Genomic DNA, 22,769 nt, shown 5'->3' with positions numbered 1-22,769 from the left:
CTTAGATGATACAGCCCGTAGAATATATAGTGATGTTGAAGAATTACATACCAGCTTGTACGGTTATTGCCTCGATAGGCTTGAGGGTGCAGCGGCTGCTGTTTAGAAGGCAGACCGCAGCGTGAGACCTGCTCACTTAGCTGCGCCTGCGGGTAATCCACACACACTCGGCTGGGGGCGGACACCCGTTTGCAGTCTCAATGCCGCTGCTGAAGTTGGTCACCCTCTGCTCTGTAAATGTGCGGCTTGGAGTTCCCAGTTGTTACCGGCTCGCTGGACAGCGGGAGCAATAAGGGGCGATGTAATCAGCTTTCAATCGGTTGCTGTTTTCTAAAAGTCCATACCCATCGGCAGTCTGTCAGTCAAACAGGGGGTCTCTTGACGCGTTTCTCCGTCATAGAATTTGGCGGTTTCTTCAGAAGATAACCCCAGCTAACAGAAGGGTGTTTAAAAAGGGTGGGCAACCAATCAGAGTTAGCCACCTCCTTCGATCACCTGCTCTTAATCAATCAGTCTTTTGACTAATACTTCAATGAGTGTCATAATACAATTTTAAAGTTTTTAAACCTATAGTGATGGCAAGTTTTAATTGAAAAGTAGCACATATTAATACTCTCCTACGATTGTTGAAGACAAAAAATCATTTTACATGAGGATTCCGACAATTTTATAGGCACATGTCATGTACTGTTTCTACCAATGTTACTATGTCCCATGGTTTTTCTATTAGCAACACAGGTGCTCAGTGGCACACCACATAGAGCGTCTGTGCTTGTGTGTCACAGATCTAGTGTTCAAATCTCTGTGCGTGTCATACCAAATAATTATTTTTATTATTTACAGAATTGAAATTATAAATATAGTTAGAGTGTCTTAATGAGGACTTATTTGTATCTCAGGTAAACACGCAGGGAGATATCTATACAAATGCTTTGTTTTAATAGATAGAAAGACAATAAGAAGGATCGTTTTTTGGTTCTATGTTATAGAGATATATGTCATAAACCTTTATATCTCTAGTGGCGCACCCTCTGTTCGTAAGAGCTACCAAGCAGTGGAAAACAGGTGTTCAATTCTCGAAATGCGCACTCTTATAATTTAATATATTGGTATTTTTGCCTTTATTATTAATGGCAATTGTATGTTATAATCTAAACAACTGTGGTTTATATTTCACTTAGTTTGAAAAATATATGTATAGTGACATGTTTATAAACTAAAAAAATAATTAAACAGATACATAAATGCATGTGTACCAATATATTAAATAAGAATAAGAAAAATAAATAAATAAATCTCTTAGGGCTGTTTCACACAGTACGGTTCCTGCCGCACGGTGAAATCCCGTACGGTCAGGGAGCCGCGCCGCACTCAGAATTTTATAATGGCAGGGATGGCCACAGCCCGGCAGCCGTCCCTTCCAGTGGGGGGATCCGGCTGCAGCCGTGCGGCCGGGCCGTGGCCGTCCCGTGTGAATGGACACAATAGTGTCCATTCACAACTGCTGAGTGCGGCACGGCTCCCTGGCCGTACGGGATTTCACCGTGCGGCAGGAACCGTACTGTGTGAAACAGCCCTAATGGGAGCCGAACATTATTGCGACCATCTAGATTGATAAATAAACAGGAATTCTTTGTATAGGTAACATAACAAACATTAACAGTAACACGGGGTAGCATAATTGAATATTCCTCAAAACATATCATTCTGAGAGAGAAAAAGATGATAATAATAATAATAATAATAATTACCATTACATATGTGAAGAAGCCAGCTTGTAAATCACAAACCAAAGAGACTTATCTTGTTATTTCTTATAGGAACTATTCCTTATTAGGACCATTATGGTTAGATTTTAGCAAAAGGAGATTAGAACAACTAGAGACTCTTATCAAGTTAGTTTCTAGGGAGAGGGGGTGGGATATTTGGGGGAAAATTATGCAGAAAGACAGGTATTAAGTCCATTGAGGGGGCTGTTAGTTCTTAGAGATCTTCTGAGGAAAGAGAGGAAAAAAAACGGATTCTTTATTTAACCTTCAAAGATGTTAAATTCTATTGATTCATTAAGACCCAGAGGGCTTAAAGAACCCAGGGAAAAGATCCAAAATGCCTCTCTTTTACACAAAGTGAAGAAACGGTCTCCTCCTCTCTCGGAAATGGGTATTCTCTCAATTCCCTGAATTTTGAGTACTTCCACATTCCCTTGATGTTTCTGTAATACATGTCTTGGAATGCTATGCGAGCGAACTCGATTGATCACATTCCTCCTATGTTCAAGGAAGCGTGTGTTCAATGTCCGTGTAGTTCGCCCAACATATTGCAAACCACAGACACATGTAATCAAATAAATTATGTAGGTGGATGAGCAGTTTATAAAGCTCACTATTTTGTGGTTTGTTTGATTCGAGGAAGACATGAATGAGGTACTTTTGTCAATAAGAAATCTGCATGTGATGCACCTATTCTTGCCACATCTATGACACCCGACAATTGAGTTGTTACCCACAAGTGGGAGGGCTGGATTTTGTTTAAAATGACTAGGGGCTAATGCATTCTTTAAATTCAGATTCTTCTTGAACACTATTTTAGGTTTGTCTTCTAAAACAGACATCAATTGTTTATCAGTTTTTAAGATTTTATAATTCTCATTAATAATCTTCCTGATTTTATTGGACTGGGAATTATATTTAGAAAGGAATAGAGGGTTTGTCTTATAATTGTCACATATATCATTTGTATCGGTAGGTCTCACGCTGCGGTCTGCCTTCTAAACAGCAGCCGCTGCACCCTCAAGCCTATCGAGGCAATTACCGTACAAGCTGGTATGTAATTCTTCAACATCACTATATATTCTACGGGCTGTATCATCTAAGTAAAAGCGCTACAATTTGTTACCAACAATAACAGTTTCACTTAAATATCTACCAAGTTACCTATTGTGGTATTACATACTGGAGCACCTCTTGGGCATTACAGCTAATTGAGTATTGTCTGGAAATTATTGCTGGACTTATAAATGGACTGAAACAGTTCACCATTTAATCCTCCCCACGGCTAATTCTGTCTAGTAATTTTATGGTATTTTATTATTGATTGTGTATATTAATAAATGAACAAACCTGTTTAAAATTTATTAGTGTCATGTGCGCTCTCTTAAACAAGATATTGTTTAAATCTGTATAATATTATTTTATTAACAGTTTCTTATATAGCGCAGCATATTCTGTAGCGCTATTAGGCGCAACAATAGGGGTTGTGGCCAGCATCTAATAATGTGGGGGGCGTGACCAGTTTTCTGGTTGGGTGGTCTGCTCATGGGTGTGTCTCTATTTGTGTATATATATGTATATATATATATATATATATATATATATATATATATATATATATAAAATGTGTGTATGCTGGAAAAGGCAGGGTGCCATAGGAAAAATGCAGGGTTTAGTAAAGGGTGGAAAATGGCAAAGAGGTTGGCATATGCAAGGGCCTGGCACAGAAAAAAGAGGGAAAATAGAATATACTTACCTTCCAGCGGCAGCTGCAGACTTTGGGCTTCAGAGCCGACCATGTACTGCTAGCACTGAGAGCATCGGATGATATATCTGCACACTCCCTCCAGCAAAGAGTGCAATGGCATATAATACAGTATATATATATATATATATATATATATATATATATATATATATAGTTGGGAGGAAGACCGCACTCGCACTCATCCAGTGCAACTTGGGGTGCCTTATAAGAGGTGCATATTGTTAGGTATACACCCAAATATAGTCCAGGGTTCCCACACAGGTGTGTGTAGGATATAGGGCACTCGCCGGAATTATGAGTATCAAACTCAATAATCAATCATCAAAGACATGTGTTTATTTCACAGAAAGGTGCTCCATATGCTCCAACGTTTCGGTCCCTGCCTTGGACCTTTGCCAAGGAGCTTTGTATGGAGAAAGAGCCAGCGTAGTCAGGAATGGAAGGAACCTCCAGGATACGGAGTGCTGACTCCGTATCCTGGAGGTTCCTTCCATTCCTGACTACGCTGGCTCTTTCTCCATACAAAGCTCCTTGACAAAGGTCCAAGGCAGGGACCGAAACGTTGGAGCATATGGAGCACCTTTCTGTGAAATAAACACACGTCTTTGATGATTGATTATTGAGTTTGATACTCATAATTCCGGCGAGTGCCCTATATCCTACACACACCTGTGTGGGAACCCTGGACTATATATATATATATATATATATACACACACACAAACACACATATACATGCACCCAATATCTTCCCGATCCCAAATCTGGGTTACCACCTTAGGGGTGAGTCCATTCTATACAGTCGCAGGAAAGTAGGAGGCACACACAAGGCTCCAAATTTATTTAGAAAAGTGCTGGTCATGGCACGTAATACTGCTTTGAATATATAAAAACCACCAGTGCAAGTCCCCTGGAGTGACGCTGTTATTTACCAGTATATATATATATATATATATATATATATATATATATATATATAGCAACACAAATGTAACAGCACTCTCGGGTCTTGTAAAGACAATAATGAATAGCAGGACACAGCGGTCTCAAGCAACGTTTCGTGCTTTATTGCACGTCATCAGGCGCCTGATGACGTGCAATAAAGCACGAAACGTTGCTTGAGACCGCTGTGTCCTGCTATTCATTATTGTCTTTACAAGACCCGAGAGTGCTGTTACATTTGTGTTGCTGTTACATACGGATTTGTCCGCGTCCCTGGCACCCGGGCACATTGTTTCTTTAAACAAATCTGAGTGCCGGTTTTTGGATTGATCTATATATATATATATATATATATATAGATCGATCCGTTGCCGGGCACTAGGCCCCTCCATGGGGTATCCTGCTCCGTTGCCTTCTGTTGGGGCGCACAGCCCAATGTGTAGATTCCCAAAAAAACTCTGTCGACGCTTGAAAAAATGAAAAAAAAAAATTATGAAAAGAAAACCATGTCGACTTTTTCACTGTCGACCTAATGACCCTGTTGACCTTATACCCGTCGACCTAATGACCCTGTCGACCTAACACCTGACAACCTAACACATGTCGACCTCATAACTATGTCGACCTAATGACCCTGTCGACCTAACCCATGTCGACCTTCAGTCAGGTCGACCTAAATGCAAATCGACCTAATGGTGTAGACCTAATGCTTGTAGACCTAAATGCAGTCTGATGAATGATCCCATTCCCCTATTACGGCCACAACGGAAAAATGTTTTTCTCCTTTCTCTGTCACCATGAGAACTCGTCCAATGGTATACTGTATGCAGTTCATAATCTTTGGTCTTTTTTTCCTTCTTGAATTTGATGAGGTCGTGTTTGTTGATTTGTAGTTGGGTGGATGTGGTTGTCTGTATATTATTCCAGCATAGGTTCCATAGCTGCAATTTTTGTCATGTTTGTTTCTGTTGATATCATAGATGTTTTTTTTTATTACACTTTATTTTACATATATTGTTGGAGTAAAGACTAACGTATGTGTAGATGTTGTTAGTCCGGTAATACACTGGACATTTACATTCATATTGTATAGATGTGTTGGATATGGGGATAGGGAGGGGTCTCACAGATTGAGTCAAAATTCACGTTATGTCACACATTTTGCCACATGGATTGAGCCAAAATACACACTATACCAAAAGTATTGAGCCAAAATTCACAATATGCTTCACAAACAGGGACATTGAGCGTCAAAGGCACTCATTAAAAGTTTACACCATAATGCCCATTACATGTTAAGCCACACACCATAATTTTCATTATGTATTATGGCAAACACCATAATGTCAATTAAAAATTATGCTACATAAATTCTGCTTACCTACGTGTTCATTGCCAGGGGTTCCATGCTCGTTGGGGTGTGGATCGTTTTATCGACCACACTAAGGTTGACAGTCATTAGGTCGACAGGCAGGAAGGTCGACAGGGTTCTATGTTGACATGGTTGAAGGTTGACAGGTGTCTAGGTCGACAGGGGACCAGATCAACATAGCGTTAGGTCGACATGGATTGTGTTGACAGATCTCAAGGTCGACATTGGTTTTTCACTGTTTTTTTTACCCGAATGTCGACATAGTGGACACTGTTTGAAGTCAACCGCAGCCCCTCATATTGCTCGCAATGATTCGAGCACAGTGCCTCGTTGCGCTCGGCACACTATTATATTCTCCCACTACGCCCTAGTGGATGGTAGGGCATGAAATACCGCCTGTCGGCACATGTCAGCTCAATAAACAGTGAAAAAACCCATGTCGACCTCGCGACCTGTCGACATAACCCATGTCGACCTAACGCTATGTCGACCTAAAACCATGTCGGCCTTGTCCTCTGTCGACCTAGGCACCTGTCGTCCTTCAACCATGTCGACCTAGAACCCTGTTGACCTTTCTGCCTGTCGACCCAACTGTGTCGTCCTAAGTGTGGTCGATAATACGACCGTAAGCCGCTTGTTGCATGGGCAGAGAGCGAGGGGGCCGCCCGGCTGTATTCATAGCACTGCAGCTCCCGGCTATTTGAAATAATACCCCTTTCACACCAGAAAATGGAGGGACTGGCCCCTTTTACACCAGCCTAGTCCCTGCATTTTCTGGTGTGAAGGGGAGAGAACATCACCCCAACCCACCTTTAACCGGCTATATCGTTCAACCGGCTATATCTTCGGAACCAACTAACCCATTTACATGAGAGTATCATATTGAAGAACTTTTAAGTGGGTTTTGAATGATTTTGGTCCCATGAAACTGGGCCATTTGATTCCAGAGAAATCTGCCCTCAAAGAACATGAACAGCCATGAAATTACATTTCAGAAATGAAAAAATTGGTTTACCCACAATATCTCTGGAACCAATTAACCCATATGAACCAGCCTGGTATCAGATTGAAGGTCCAGCGATTTGAGTTCGAATGAGATGAACCTAGACCTTCTGTGATGCCAGGGGGGGAACTGGCAGCCATCGGAACTGTGTGGGGGTCGGAATTAGTGGATCCCATGTTATGGGGAAAACATTCCAGTTTTCTATGAACGCGGGGCTGAGCTCGTTGGAAAGCCCCAGTCCTCATCTATAAAATGGGCCTATTTGTAGAGTCGGCCTGGAGCTGCAGCTCCATTGGGCCCATTGTTAATCCGTCCCTAATTATGGCCACTACCCCGCTATACAGTAACAAGATAACAGGCATCGCGCAGTGCGGGGCACGGCTAAGATGATGTCATGTGACCCACCCTGAGCAGGCAGGGGCACTCTATCATTTGCTGGGGCTCGCCCAGCGTTTCTGTGAGCACGCCCATGAAACGCCAGGTGTCCACCCTGAAGCACCCCCTGCCTGCTAATCAAAATGCGAACGAACGGCAAGTGAAAATCTCCCTGAAGATGTTTGCTGTGGGGGTTTGCACATGCACAGACCCCCACCATCGGAGACGGGGACGATTTTGGACCTGAAATAACAGGTCTGAATCAGCCCCACAGTGCAGTCACATCCTTACTGCTTACCTCACACTATTTCTGCAATGTGCTTGGAACACTTTAGGTGACTTTCAGTCTGTAATACATGTGAGGTCAGGACTTGCAGAACTCATGTTTCATTCATACTCACACGGCTCTCAGGTCACACGTGGCTATTAATATTTATATCCTGCTCCGATTCCCATCTCTCAGAACAACCATGCACATTTTTAAAACTTAGACGATTGAATAAATTGAAAGCTTTTTTGATTGAGTTAACTCGTGGTGTGCCACCATTTGTTCTATGTGGACATCTACACATTACTCTGGAGCACACCCAAGGCAACTGAACTATTCTATCGAGTGCCAGGCTGACCAAGGTTGTATAGATTGCGTACAAACAGCAGCACTCCATGACTTGTAGAAAGGTGCTTTCACAGTGCAGTGGAAAGACTTGCAGACGCTTGAAGCCCTGAAACGTTGATATCAACTACACTATTAAGCACCTTTCTAGAAGTCGTGGAGTGCCACTGTTTGTACACCATCTTCTACCTTCTACCTGGGTGACTAAAGTAATAGATCAAGGTGGGGCTGTAGATGTAGCTTATCTAGACTTTAGTAAAGCTTTTGACACTGTCCCACATCGCAGACTGTTAAATAAACTTGAAAGCTTGGGATTGGATTCAAAGATAGTTGAATGGATAAGAGCGTGGTTGCAGGACAGAAAACAGAGAGTTGTAGTAAACGGAGTACAGTCAAAGGAGGGAAAGGTTACAAGTGGAGTACCCCAGGGATCTGTACTTGGACCGGTGCTTTTTAATATCTTTATTGGTGATATTGCAAATGGAATTGAGGGTAAAATGTGCCTTTTTGCAGATGACACAAAGGTATGCAACAGGGTAGACACACCAGGAGGGGTAAAACAAATGATTGAGGATCTAGGCAGATTAGAGAAATGGTCAAGAGAATGGCAACTACAGTTTAATGCCAAAAAATGCAAAATCATGCACTTGGGTCTCAGAAATCCAAAGACTCAATATAGTATAAATGGCACTATAATGGAAACTACTGAGGAAGAGAGGGATCTAGGTGTCACTATTTCAGGGGACTTAAAAGCAGGTAGGCAATGTAACAAAGCAATGAAGAAGGCAAGTCAGATGCTTGGTTGCATAGGGAGAGGTATCAGCAGTAGAAAGAAAGAAGTAATAATGCCACTGTATAGGTCATTGGTACGACCTCACCTAGAGTATTGTGTTCAGTTCTGGAGGCCATATCTCCAGAAGGATATAAATACATTAGAGACTGTACAAAGAAGAGCAACTAAAATGGTGCATGCCCTACATCACAAAACGTACCAGGAAAGACTAAAAGATCTTAATATGTATACTTTAGAGCAGAGAAGGGAAAGGGGGGACATGATAGAAACTTTCAAATATATCAAGGGCTTTAACAAGGTACAGGTGGGAGACATTCTTCACAGGAAGAGGAGCAACAGAACACGAGGACATGCACTGAAACTAGAGGGAGGAAGATTCAGGGGAAATGCGAGGAAGAATTTTTTCACAGAAAGAGTAGTAGATAAGTGGAATAGCCTCCCAACAGAGGTGGTAGACGCAAATACAGTAGTACAATTTAAACATGCTTGGGATAAGCATATTGATATCCTTACAAAAAAATAAGGATCAAATATGGTTTGAGGTATCATGTTTAAAAAAAGGGGCAGACTAGATGGGCCAAGTGGTTCTTATCTGCCATCAAATTCTATATCCACACAAGACAAACCATTAAGTCAGGCTGTCTGTCAGACTATGACTGCATTTATGAAATACATTGCAGGTACGCCATACCACTCCTCCCCGACCATAAGCATGCCCACGGGCAGTGCACAGGCACCTCCTAATGACCACAGGCACCCCCCACATGATTGCACGCAAAATGGATTCTCAGCAGCACCTGGTGTCTCTAGACCGCACGCCAACAAACAGATCACAGCAGCCGGGTGCATACCGGGTGATGCCGCTGCAGCAGATAGACCTGCAGGGCTGGCTTGGCTCCACTAAAATAGCCCCTGGCCCCGCTCCTATAGAAGGGCCACTTGGCTGCTCCGTCCCACCTCCCTCCTGCCTGGTCTCCCAATAGCTCAGAGTCAGGTCACCTCCCCATGGCCTGCAAGTTCTGCCTGCTAGTGTGCCACGCTGAGCAGGAGCCAGGTGCAGCCAGTGTTAATCCTAGGCGGAGGAAGATTGCTTTTTAAAAATTAGCCCCCTGGCAACTAATATGTATCCCCTCACCACCCTGGCAACATGAATATAAGTCCACCCTGTCAATGAGCATGTAATCTCTCAAGGCAACAAGCATGAAACCCCCTTGGCATCGAGCATGAAGCCAGTGGCATTGAGAAAGAAACTCTTAGCAATGAGCATGTGGGTAAGTGGCACTTATGTGGCATTATATGTAATGGCCATCACGGTGTGTGGAGTTATATGTAATTGGAGTTACAGTGTGGGACATAATGTGTAATGGGCATTACGTCGTGTGGTATAATGTGTAAGATTCATTACGGTATGTGGCACAATGTGCCCATGCCCCTATTGTCATATTTTCATATGACCACGCCCCCTCATGTCACATGGCCATGCCCACTTTTGGCGCACACCTACGGCGCGCACTTATAGTACCACTATGAAATAATTTCTACTTGCATCACTGGGTATATGAGACCAATCATCTTGTCCAACATTTCGGTGTCTCGGGTCTTGATAAAGATAAAGATATATATTCAATATTTCGGTCGGGTAGACCTTTATCAAGAGCTTATTGCATACTTGCATATTTGCATTCTTGATAAAGGTCTACCTGACCGAAATGTTGAACTTGAACCCCAAAGTGGTTTGATTTCTGTTCTTTTCATGTCCTGTGAGTGCCGCCGCATCTTCCTGTATTTAATTGGATAGCTTGCTGCATCCTGGATGGCACCTAGGCAAGTAAACCTATAAACCTAGCCACAAAGAGGAGTGCCGGCCTTCTCTGCATATATATATATATATATATATGACCAGGGTTTGGCACTCCCTGTAACAAGTTATACCTTTGCCGGTGCCTCCACTACAATGTAGTATAGGAGCGTGACGGTGTGGCACTCGTGGCTATATATATATATAATGTATGGTGTCACTGGTTTTCGGTAATTCCAGCGGGAAGAAAGCGGCACTCACGGAGTTGAGGTAATGAAGTCTTTATAGTTTCAAAGTGCAACAAATAACATCATCATGGCGTCATCATTAACGTTTCAAGGCTGTAAGCCAGGGGTGTCCAAACTTTTTGCGACGAGGGCCAGATTTGGTGAAGTGTAAATGTGTGGGGGCCGATCATTCAGCCTGACATTCTTTAAATCCTTAATCACATCAGAATGGTCCTCCACTCAACCCCCATTCACTCTACGTCCCCCAGCCTGCCCCTTCACTGTATTTCCCCCAGCCTGCCCCTCCTTCACTTTATGTCCCCCCATTCACTGTATGTTCCCCACTCTGCACCCCTTCTCTTAATGTCCATCAGTGCCTCCATTCATTGTATGTCCCCAAGCCTGACCCTCATTCACTGTATGACTCCCATTCACTGTATGACCCCCATTCACTATGTACTTCACTCTGCCCCTGCTCCCCCTTATCTGAATGGCCATCACTGCCTGCATTCACTGTATGTCCCCCAGCCTGACGCTCCTTCACTGTATGTCCCCCACTCTGCGCCCTCCCTTCTCTGTATGTTTCCCAGCCCCTTGTGTGAGCCAGAGGAAGGAGAGGCAAAGCAGGCACTGCAAGGACAGGAGATGCTTGGGCTCCTGCTGCTGCCCTCCTTCGCTCTGCATGTTATGGGAGCAAGCTTCCCCTTTGCTGCACCCCCTCTCCAAACACTGCTGTCATTGTTATTGTGGAGTAGGGAAGCAGCAGGAGGGGTTGGATGCCAAACACATCAGACTGTGGTGGCCGGCACCTCCTCACTGCAGCAGACAGCAAGGTAAAGGCATGCTCACCGGGGCCCCACCTTTAATGTCCTGTGCTGTGCTTCCCACATCTGATGCTCTGCCTGCTTCCAGCCGGAGGCTGCGGGCCGCTTGAAATGACAGCACGGGCCGCAATTGGCCCCCGGGCCTGACTTTGGACATGCCTGCTGTAAGCCTTTTCATCAGGATGCGCATAAAGTGCAGGTAGTGCTGGTGTGGGGAATTCCTTTTTTAAACTTTATTTGTTGCTTTTAGTACTATAGCATACCTCCCAATTGTCCCGATTACAGCAGGACAATCCCGCTAATTGGAGACTGACCCGCTGTCCTTTCCACGTGGGTAATTGGGGGGAGCTGAAGTTCACCGCTGCTTTGCTCTGCAGAGCAGCTGGTGATCGCTGAAGAGATGCTGTAAGCCTGCAGATGGCATCTCTTCAGTGCAGGGATGGAGGGAGTGCAGGCAAGGAGCTGCCCAGCTGCTAGGAATGATGAAAATGGGGGTCGTGGTGCTAGTACATGCCCTCTCCCCAAGGCCACACCCACCTGGACCAGCCGCACCTTAGATGTGGTAGGTCGCAGTTTGAGACGGCACGGTGCATTTTACTAGCACCTGGAATTAGTTTTCAAAAGTATGCCTAACTCTCATGTTACAGGCTGGGTTTCAAAAATTACAGGTAGGAGCTGATTGGCTGGTTTTTTATCACTCTCCATCTTATCACTTTTTGAAGCTTGATACATCTGAGCCTGACTCATTGGGCAGTATTCACTGTGAATATTCACAGTTGCCATTGCCCGCCGTGTTCCGGAGCCTCTCTGTCCCCCCTATTCAACGTCGCAGGGGCTTGCTGCCCCTAACGGCGAGTGTGAACCCCTGCGGCGAGCCTGAGGACGGTGGCAGGCAGGGAGATGGAAGTCTCCCTGCCTGCCCCAGAACGTATGTGGGGGGGAGGTGGGCTCCCTGGGAGCCAGGCAGCATAGGCTGCTCCCCGGGAGAGCCAGCAGGGGATCGGGTATTCACTGCACCTGATCGTGCATATGTAATGATCGGGTGCAGTGAATATATGAATATCTAATGAGCGGCTCTCGGCTCCCGGCCCCCTGCTGGCTGCTCTGTGTAAAAAATTATATATTTTTTTAAATTAAATATATATTCATGTGCTATCAGCACATTTTTTAAACAACTTTATTTTAAAAGTTCACATTCCACTTCACCATGAAAAGATGGCGATTTGCTACACGGCGACACACGGCGAAAATCACTTAGAAAGACGGCGAGAAGTGCACGTTGAATATGGTGATTCGATTTTCGACCCAAAAAAATCACCTTCCAACGCGAAAATAGCACAAATTCGCCGTGAAACAGGGCGAATTATCCTCATTGAATACTGCCCTTTGTTGTGACAATACCTGCAGGACGGTGATAAGATCTTAGGACCCACTATCCCTTAATGCTTTGCATGCATAGTGATATCTGTAAAGGCCCATACACACTGGGCGATTATGCCCAGCGTGTATGGACAGCGATGATCGCTGGGGGGAAAGTGTCATCCCCTCTGCCCGGCCCGTCAGCTGGGGGGGGGGGGACGCTTTGCATAGCGCAGCGCTATTCAAAACCGCTGGTAATACCAGCAGATGAACGGCTTTCCCGTCGATGATGCGGGAGCTCGCAGCAGCGTTCACCACTCATCGCTGGGGCATACACACTGGGCAGCTTTGAGCTGAAAGCCGCTTAAACCTACTGTTTTGAGCGACTTTCAGCTCAAAGTCGCCCAGTGTGTATGAGCCGTAAGTTCTCAGGGGTGTACACACACAGTGCAACTTTCCAGGCGATTTTGACTAGATAGTCAAAATCGCCTAGAAGTTTAGCCCAAATCACATGGTGTTTCCCCTGTTGGCTATATCGCTTAGCCAAACAGACTGAAACATCAACACAACGTAAACACTGCAGACTTGCTGTATGCGTACCATCCGTACCTTGTCGCAATATATATTATATATATATATATACATACACACTGTATACATACACACTTTTTTGTACAGATCACAGTTTGCAATCATGAGGCGGCACTCATCTGACTTTGTGAAAATAATGTATTTAAATCACGGCATACAGGTGAAAAAAGAAGCGGTCATATATATCATCGACCGTTTCAGGTCTGCGCCCCTTCAAGATGACTGGCATAAAAATAAAGCGCAGACTGCAACAACATAGGTTTTCATAAATGATTAAAAAAACACATTTGTCTCATGGTGTTGATGCTTGCAAAATCATTCCATAATCATAAATTAACCCTTTGAGGGCCAACATCTGTGAGAGATGTGCAAAATATCTGCTAAAAATGCCAATATCTCTGTGAGAGTTGCACAATATGAGTGTCAACATTTCTGCGAGCGATGTGCAAGATATCTGCTAAAGATGCCAGCATTGCCCACATTTGTTATATCAATTCAAATAAAAAATGTTGTGTAAAAAAGATTATATTTCCTATATAAGATAAACATACAGGTCATTATGATGATGATTAACTCTTTTATAAGGGCATTATCATAGCAGGACAGGTCATTAATGCGCATTCCACAGGTATTTAATGATTTATAATTTTATGACTGGTAATATAGCAGCATGTATCTCTAAAGGCAACAGTCCTCAAAAATACAAATTCAATCTATAGTTTTCTCTTATGGGCTAACATCCTCATAGAGACTTTAAATCCAATTGTAAGTACCAAGTTTCAAGACAATTTTCACGCATATTTAAGTTATAGAGAGGGCACAGACTAGTACAGCGCTAAGCCTGGAGAACCTTCTGCTGCCTCCCATCTTCTACAAGTGGGTGGGGGTGACAGAGGAGTCTGGAGACATGTTGATTGAAAGAATGAGCAACATGAGCGGGTCCCTTTCCCCATGTACGGTGTTAGGTGGTCCTGTTACCAGAGCATTGCAGGCACCAAAAGTGAGAGCAGCACACGGGAAGGAATATGTAACTGACTGTATAAGACAACGCTGCCTGTCCCTTCCGTGTTCTCAGCAAACCCGCTACTGTGGGGAGCTGCATCCCATCAGTCAGCAGAACGCGTTTCACCACGTGGGCTTGTTCACCTCAAAGCCTGACTGTGGCTGTGGCCAATCTGCATTAATTGCATCACCTTATTTGTATTGCTTGTAATTCACACCCTAGGCTAGTCCAAACTTCTCAGAAAAAAAACCTACAAAGCAGCATTTATGTGCACAGACTTTCACTAATGAGCCCATTTGGTTAATATATAACAAAAGTATAGTCTGTATCATAGTGTTATAATAAATTTAATGTGAGGTATATATCGATTATGGCTGTTAATGGGCATATCATGGTTAATATATAAAAAGTCAGCAATGTTAAGGTCATGGGATCCCACTGATCATGTTTTTCGAATTCATGTGTCATTGTATTACTGTGTGAGATATTAGCAGCAAAACACAGACAACCCACATAGTCGGTGCAGATACATTGGGGGAAATTTACTGTGAATTCTACTTCGTATGTGATGTTGCTATTGGCAACCATTCAGATCCTGTCTACTGTCTTCTAGACTCGGGTGCTAAATAAATAAGAAGTAGATTCTGATTGGTTGCCCATAGCAACATCACATGTGAGGTAGAATACACATCTTAGTAAATTTCCCCCATTGTGTCAAGCTGACTATTATTCCAAATGTACCACACAAGCAAAGTCAGGTGTCTATTGCAGATAAACATAATATACAATTCTACTTAACATCACAAAGTAATTTACAAAACAATACCAATACCCATTTATTAAAGGGTAAAATACCCTAAAAGATTGCTTGTGCCTTTCTGTCTCCATCCCCCTGCTCCTGCCTTCCTCTACTCCTGCCTCCTTTCCCCTGCTCCTCCCCAGTGCTGGATTTCCCGCTAGGCATTGAGGCGGGGGGGTGTTTATGGGGTTGCTAATGTGTCTGTCTAAGAACCTTAAGGGGTGAATCGAGAAATGAGTGAGAATAGCTGTTGCAAAGAGGTGGGTAGTTGTTTATTAAATAAATTAATAGCTTTATTATCTCTGTGGTTTTGGGGTACGTGTCATATAAGGTCGACATGCATTGGATGGACCACTAATGGTCTAAATGACTTATGTCGACACATAAAGGGCCAGATTCTCTAAGCTTCAAAAGTGATAAAATGGAGAGTGATAAACAGCTAGCCAATCAGCTCCTACCTGAAAGGTCACAGACTGTGTTTGAAAAATGTCAGAAAGGAGCTGATTGGCTGGCTGTTTATCACTCTCCATTTTATCACTTTTGAAGCTTAAAGAATCTGGCCCAAAATAGGTCGATATGTCTAAGGTCAACAGGGTTGGAAGGTGTGTACCCAGCTTAAGACTTGCGGAAGACTTGGGCTTGCAGAGTGTTGCGTTTGATCTGTGTTGAGTTTGTACATTCTTTTCATCTTTATGTAGATTTCCTTCAGTGCTCTAGTTTCCTCCTTTAGTCAAAAAACAAATAGCTAGGCCATGTGTTTGTGTAGTAGAAAATATAGGGAACTATGCGGGTGGTTCAAGTAGTGGCACAACCATAATGTGCCACCTGTGTCCAGAAAATCCCCAGTTTTTCCTTGCACTTCAGAAGTGCACAGGACAGCTATTAATGCTGATTGTTCCATAATATGTGCGCATATGTCATGTGGGTTGTCTAATACTTTGCGTCAGTCCCGATGGCAAATATGAAGGAAAAAGTGGGGAATTCCCACTCTTTCCACTTTTTTGCCTTTACTTGATTGCTTTGCATGGCTGTCTGTTGGGATCTTGGCCATCTCTACAAGGTTACATTGCTATTTATATTGCGAATTAAAAGTTTTCTGATTCATACAAGGTCACACTTATCTATATTGTGAAAAACTGACATACAGCACTGAAGCCTCGGAAATAATAAAGAATCCAGATTGTGTACCCTGAACAGCACGCCAAGATTATCTAAATTACAATAATAAATATCATTTAAATATACGGGAGTAACTTGGACAGAGTCCAAGTAACACAATATAACCTGATCATTTTATGAGGTAGTTGTATTGAAACAATCCAGAAGATATAATTTGATTAACTGTTAATAATAATTATAGTATCTAATCACTATTGCTGATAATATCACTATACAGTGGCCAATACCATTAAAATTCTTTTTAAAAATATTGGTAGACCACGAAACCCGATTGGATCATAATACGAACCATTATTTGAATTTCAAAATTGATGAAAATCAACAACAATTGGTAACTAGCTGCTCTCCCACAAGAGACATATTAAAGTCACTGACACCAGCTAGCTAAACTGAGCAGTTCTATCTACAGGGGCAGAACTCTGGGAGGCAATGGAGTCATCTGCCACCGGGCTCCTGCTGCCTATTAGTTTAAATCAGTTATACCCCTTTCAGACATATGCGAAAATCCCCGTTTTTTTTACATGAACGCGCCCAAACCCGGGACTAGCGTATATCTGAAAGGGTATACCCGGAATTTCACTCCCGGATACTGAGCACCTGCAATTGACCAGGGTTTTTCCCGGTATTTAACTCCCGGGTATAATACCCGGCTTATGTCTGAATGGGTTTACCCGGGTTTTTCAGTTTTAAACATGTGATGTTGCTTTTTTTGCTGCCGGAGCGGGTCCCATTTTAATGATGAAACACTGAAATGCTTGAAAAGCCTGGCTTATGTGTGAAAGGGGTATACCCGGGTTTTTCCCGGATTTGAGGTGTAGTGTGAAAGGGGGTCTGTTACTAAAATCCCGGGAGTGACCTGGGTTGAAAATCCTGGGTAAACCTGGACAAAAGAAAAAAAGAAAAGATATATGCCCTGCCACCTAGATGGCAGAGAATATGTATAGGCGCTTTGGGAGATGAGCGCTGTTTGCTGAGCTACTCACACCTGGGGGTGGTTAGACCCCTAAATTTTTGAAACTAGAAGAATAAGATGTGGGTGGTGGAGCGCTTAAATTTGGAAAAATATATTCTCTGACCAATTAAGTATTACATTAGATAAGCAATTTTAAGAGATAATAAAATGACAACATACAATTAGCATGCCATAATACAATAATATGCACTGAAATAAAAATACAATACGAAATTGGCAATAGTCACCCCTATATTAGTGGACCTGATTGTAAAATTAGTAGTGGATATGAAGTCTCACTTGTTCCTAGTATCGCTCTCTTGATGTAGCAAGGCAGATGTTACTGGATTGGCGGGTGTCCATATACCTGATTGGTAGCCTGATGGTATCAACTCCCGTCATGAGGAAAGATGGTGCATGTCTCACGGAATGGAGGGCTCCAAGAGTTTGGCAGGTGGTGGTGTCCCTTTTTGAATAGTCCAGTTGGTGCAATTGGGTCAGTGTAAGTGCAAGTGGGGTGTGTAGGCCTAACGCGTTTCGTCATCCACAGATGACTTTATCAAAGGCCTGATACTGTTAGGGCTGACTTGAGCTTTTATACTATCTAACAGGAAGTACAACATTTGACCCCAGTTACAGGGTACCCAATTGGTCATTTAAAAAAAAGTGTGTTAAATTCACTTTAATGGTTGTTATATAATCAGAGGACATAGGAGGCAGTCTTATTATATATCATATATCAAGGAGAAACCCTGAAATATTATTTATAGATATAGAATAACACATTGCATTAACTGCGCTCCACTTCCGGTTGCTGGAACGCACGCCGCGTTCAGCTTCCGGTGTGTGGAACGCAGGTATCCGTTTTATTCATTGGTGGACAGTGGATGTCTATTTGCTTAATAGCAGGAACATCATGTGGCCTCAACACACCTTTGCAATGAGAACACCTGGACCAGGCCCACCACCACTATGGCTGAGAACACCAGGACTACCCCTCATGGTGAGCATGGAGCTGTGAGGGGAAGCACCAGGGCCAGCCAATGTAGCTATACTTCCCCCATACATGAATGTGCCCCCACTTTCTCATAACCACCTGTACTGCTCTCATGAGACCAGGACATTGATGATTCTATGAAAATGATTTATCAATATTTCCCTTTCATTAGTCCCCTGCAAAGACGTGTTTGTGACTTTTCTCTCCCCCCCCCCCCCAGAATACATGTACCCCACCATGTGCAATTCCTGTAATGTGTACCTCCGCAGATTGCACACCCTGCCAGCACTGAGCTATGCAGTGCACCAAGCTGGTTGCCTCAGATGGTATCTCTGCGGGCAGGATGTGGGTCACGTGGATGTTTCTGTGCAGGGTTTATCATACTACTACACAAGTATATGCTTTCCAGTATATGCATTGGGTCCTTGTATGGCTCGCCTCCTACAGTGTAACCTTCGTAGTGCGCCCACCATGGCTTCCTCATCTGGTGTACTTGTGGATGGGATGAAAAATACATGGACCTGAGTATTCACTGAAATCACACATTTTGGCTAATTTCTTTTAGGGGTGATTTATTCCACCCAGGGTAATCCTACGCGGAGCGCCTAAAATGGCTGCCACACCTGGTACCTTGTCTGGGTGGAGTACACAACCCATGGAAGTTACTATCCAAAATGCTACACCAATCATGCATTATACTTAAGGGTTTCTTTTTTCTGTTACTGTACTACCAATATCCTCTGTATTATGTGCATTGATTTTTAATTTCTGCAAAGCGCCTTGAGTCCTGCTGGAGAAAGTGTGCTATATAAATTATACTTTTGAAATAATGTTTATTAAGGACAAGCAATGGGGTTACAGTCAAAGTTAAACATATATAAATTATACTTACTTACTTACAATTTGGTGTGCCCCTCTCCTACCCTATTGCATGATCGATGAGCAGCCTACAGCCTATACCTTTGTAGTTAACCAAATAGCTATCAAGCAACAATTTAACTTTGTCTTCCACTTACAATCGCAAAATGGTCAAACAAATGAGATAGATTCATATAAGTATAGATAACACTAAAGGGCCGTACACACTGGACGATTCTAAGCTGAGAGCAGCTGTTTTCAGAGTTGTTTTCAGCTCAAACGCCGGCCAGTGCGTACGAGCCAGTAGTAAGCATTGAGCAGTGATGTGCACTCCTTCATCATTGCCGGCAACCGTCCTGCTATGGAAAGTCGTCCACCCCCAGGGAAATCGCTGAGCGATTTCATCCCAGCGATTTTCCCCATCATCGCTGTCCATATACGTTGGGCAAAATCGCCCAGTGTGTATGGACCTTAAAATCCAAATAACGGATTTCTCTCCAGCTGTTGTGAAACTAGAAGTCCCAGAATGTGCTAGAAGTCCTTGATGTGACTTATAGTTCTATAACCACAGTTTGTAGATTAAATAAAATGCAAATATAAAAAGAATACTTAGTGCCCTATTCATATAGAATATCAATAGATACAGGTAATTGTTAATATATATATACCATTATATCAAAGCAAGGTTAATGGGTTAATGAATTATTGTGAGTCCAAAAAGTCCCGTGCTGACTGCGTATGTGCAACAGTGCCTTGCGCACCAGCGTCCACTCACGCCACATGGCAGATGCTGGACACGAGGCAGCGCAATGGGTGAAGGCGAATTACTGCTCCTCACCCCCGGCGAGGTACCGTACAGCACATTTCACCACCTACACATGGCAACATGAAATTGAGTTTCTGTTCTTCTCTGATACCCCTTTCATACACTCATTACATATGCACGGGGTGGGGACCCGCTCATTCAATATGCGCTGCACTGGGTCCTCGCTCATTAGATATGCATGGAGTGGGACCAGCTCAGTGCTCACTGCTGCCTGGGTCGTCTGTCAGCTTAGCCACATGCAACATATATGAATTTTATTTTATTTTAGGGTGAGGGGGTTCGGGGGTGCACCAAACTATTTCTTGCCTCCAGCCGGCAGAACTTACACCACTGAAGCCACAGAAGGTAATAGGCTGGATCCCTATATGATGTCACTGCCAACAACCACAACTGTTTTCTATGAAACAGCTTCAATATGAAAGGTACAAAAATGGTAATATACCGTTTACAACATGTGATGTGAAAGGGGTTTAACTTGCTCTAACCCATTTTAAGAAACGTTTCAAATGCAGGGTCTAAGCAGGTTTTGCGATGTGAAAGCAGTATGAGACGCCATCTCCATACTATATGCACAGAAAAGCAATTTTTACTGTAAGCAGTGACACGGCTAGATAAATCTTATTAGCATACAACTGAAGATAGATTAAAATAGTTTTTTTTTTAATCATAAATAAAGATATGTCATTCAAGTATTTCTATGAAAAGTAGGGGTACTTCCTCATCTTTGCGGCCACTGCTACAACAGTTACGTTACACGCTATTCTGAAAGCAATTGCTGAGGTCTTGCCACCTGTACTTTCACACCACCACCCTGTGTCCATGCCACCATCTATTACCTTAAGTAAAGTTGTGGTGAGCGAAGCAAAGCGAGCCACCGAGCTGGAAGCGCGACGAGCAAAGTGAGCCCGCGACGGGACGCTTACAACACGTAAAGTTCCGTAGCGTAAGAGGAGGCCGCAAAGATGAGGAAGTACCAAAGTAAATTGATTTGGGGACATTTTCTGGGAACTAAGTGGAAACCAGACAAGACCCCGAAACGCCCAAATGGATGTCGAACTCTGCATTTTGGAGCTTGTAGTGTCTGGTGCGGGGAGGGAAGGGGGGATGAGGGTTCTTGCCTGAGGGGTCCCTGTGATAGCTTTAATCAGGGGGCATGGGGAAGGGGAGATTACAGCTTCCCAGTTTGGTCTGGACCATTCCGGTTTTTATTACACCCCCGAACCATGGAGGGAGGCGGTACGCTCCCCCTTCTCCTCTCCCTGGTGACAGAGCAGCCCCATTGGACAGGACACCCCCGGCAATGCACCACCCAGATCTGACTCTACAAGCTCGGGTATGGGTAAAAACCAGACCCAGACAAGACCTCGGACCACCGGACCAGACATCAAAATCTGCAGTCCGGACCTTGTAGTGTCCGGTCCTGGGGGTGTCCTGTCCGGGGGCCTCAGGTGACACCTGTCACCAGTGAGAGCAGGAGGGGAAGAATAAAGCCTCCCTGTATGGTTCGGGCGTGTAGCAAAAACCAGACGGTCCGGACCACACGGGGAGGCTGTAATCTCCCCTTCCCGATGTCCCTGGTGATAGCTATCACTGGCATCCCCCCGGGGCCGGTTTTTAGATAGTCCCTACAAGTGCCAGTTTGGTTCCAGTTTTTACCCATACGCCATTTTCTGCTGGGAAAATCCCATATTACTGCATATACTGTACTACAGGAATAAACTATATATGACACCCAGTTTCTAATTTTCTCACATAATCTATATGTTCTCTCAGTAAATATACATTTTAGCTAATAGTGATGGATAGATATGATTAAAAAATTTTTTTATATAATTGATAATTTGATGTTATTTTTTTAAATAAAAATAAATCTTTAGTAACATTACAGTCAGTAGCTTTTACTGATGTGGGGCATATATCTGGTGACCTGTGCCATTGAGAGACGTCACTTACCTCTACTCGGGTCTCTCCTGTCTTCTACCGGGAGTCCTGCTGTCCTATGTCAGGCATATGTATTCATAGTTTCAAAAGTCCATGATGCAGCCAACATTGAGGGAATCGTGATGAATTTCTGCATGATCTCTCCAACACGTCCTCTCTCCCTCTGTCCCCCACCCTCTCTCCCCCTCTTCTTCTCCCTTATCTCTCTTTTTTTCTCCCGTATATATGTCCTCTTCCTTCACAGGATTCCAAACAAGAACGCATTTGACTCCTGCCGCTAAATGCGGTATAACTTTTCTCTTAGCCTTTTGGAATTTACACTGACTGACTTCATGACTACATTACTCCATGTCCAGGCCACACCTCTCTCATACATTATTCTCTACAGTACTCTTTCTCCGCTCTCCAGCCCTCTCTGTTTCAGCACAGAGACACCATTCAGCCGCATGGGAGAACAAGGCTCCTCTTATCTATTCCCCGAACAAACGGCAGCCTCAGTAGCCAGTGTCTGCGGGTCCCGATGTCAGAAAGGGAGGGTGTGCTGTGACTACAGGTGGGTGTTACTAATAGGGCCAGCTACTGTTAAAGGAGAATCAGGCAAGACTTGGGAGTGAATGCTAATACACAGAATAAAAAGCAAGGCAGACAAAAGGGCTGGTTGCTGTAGTGCAGATATAGATAGCAGTAACTGAAGTAGGGTGATGTGAGCTACTGAGGAATAATTAAGGGGATATCACTGTCAGTTAGTGGGATCCCTGGTCTTTACAGTTTACACTCCCC

General features: G+C 43.7%; 1 protein-coding gene across 1 annotated transcript in view; it reads right to left on the bottom strand.

Annotated features, from left to right (window-relative positions):
- GAL3ST1 (galactose-3-O-sulfotransferase 1) overlaps nt 1-22,529 on the bottom strand; it is a 69,963-nt gene extending 47,434 nt beyond the window's left edge. The window contains exon 1 of the mRNA XM_083145309.1: nt 22,002-22,529. The gene's annotated coding sequence lies outside the window, so the exon portion shown is untranslated. The remainder of the gene's footprint in view (nt 1-22,001) is intronic.
- Nucleotides 22,530-22,769: the final 240 nt, after the last annotated feature.

Source organism: Crinia signifera, chromosome 1 (assembly GCF_055691185.1).
Source record: "Crinia signifera chromosome 1, ASM5569118v1, whole genome shotgun sequence".
In the NCBI taxonomy this organism is placed as follows: Eukaryota; Metazoa; Chordata; class Amphibia; order Anura; family Myobatrachidae; genus Crinia; species Crinia signifera.
This window is presented reverse-complemented; position numbering and strand designations above follow the sequence as displayed.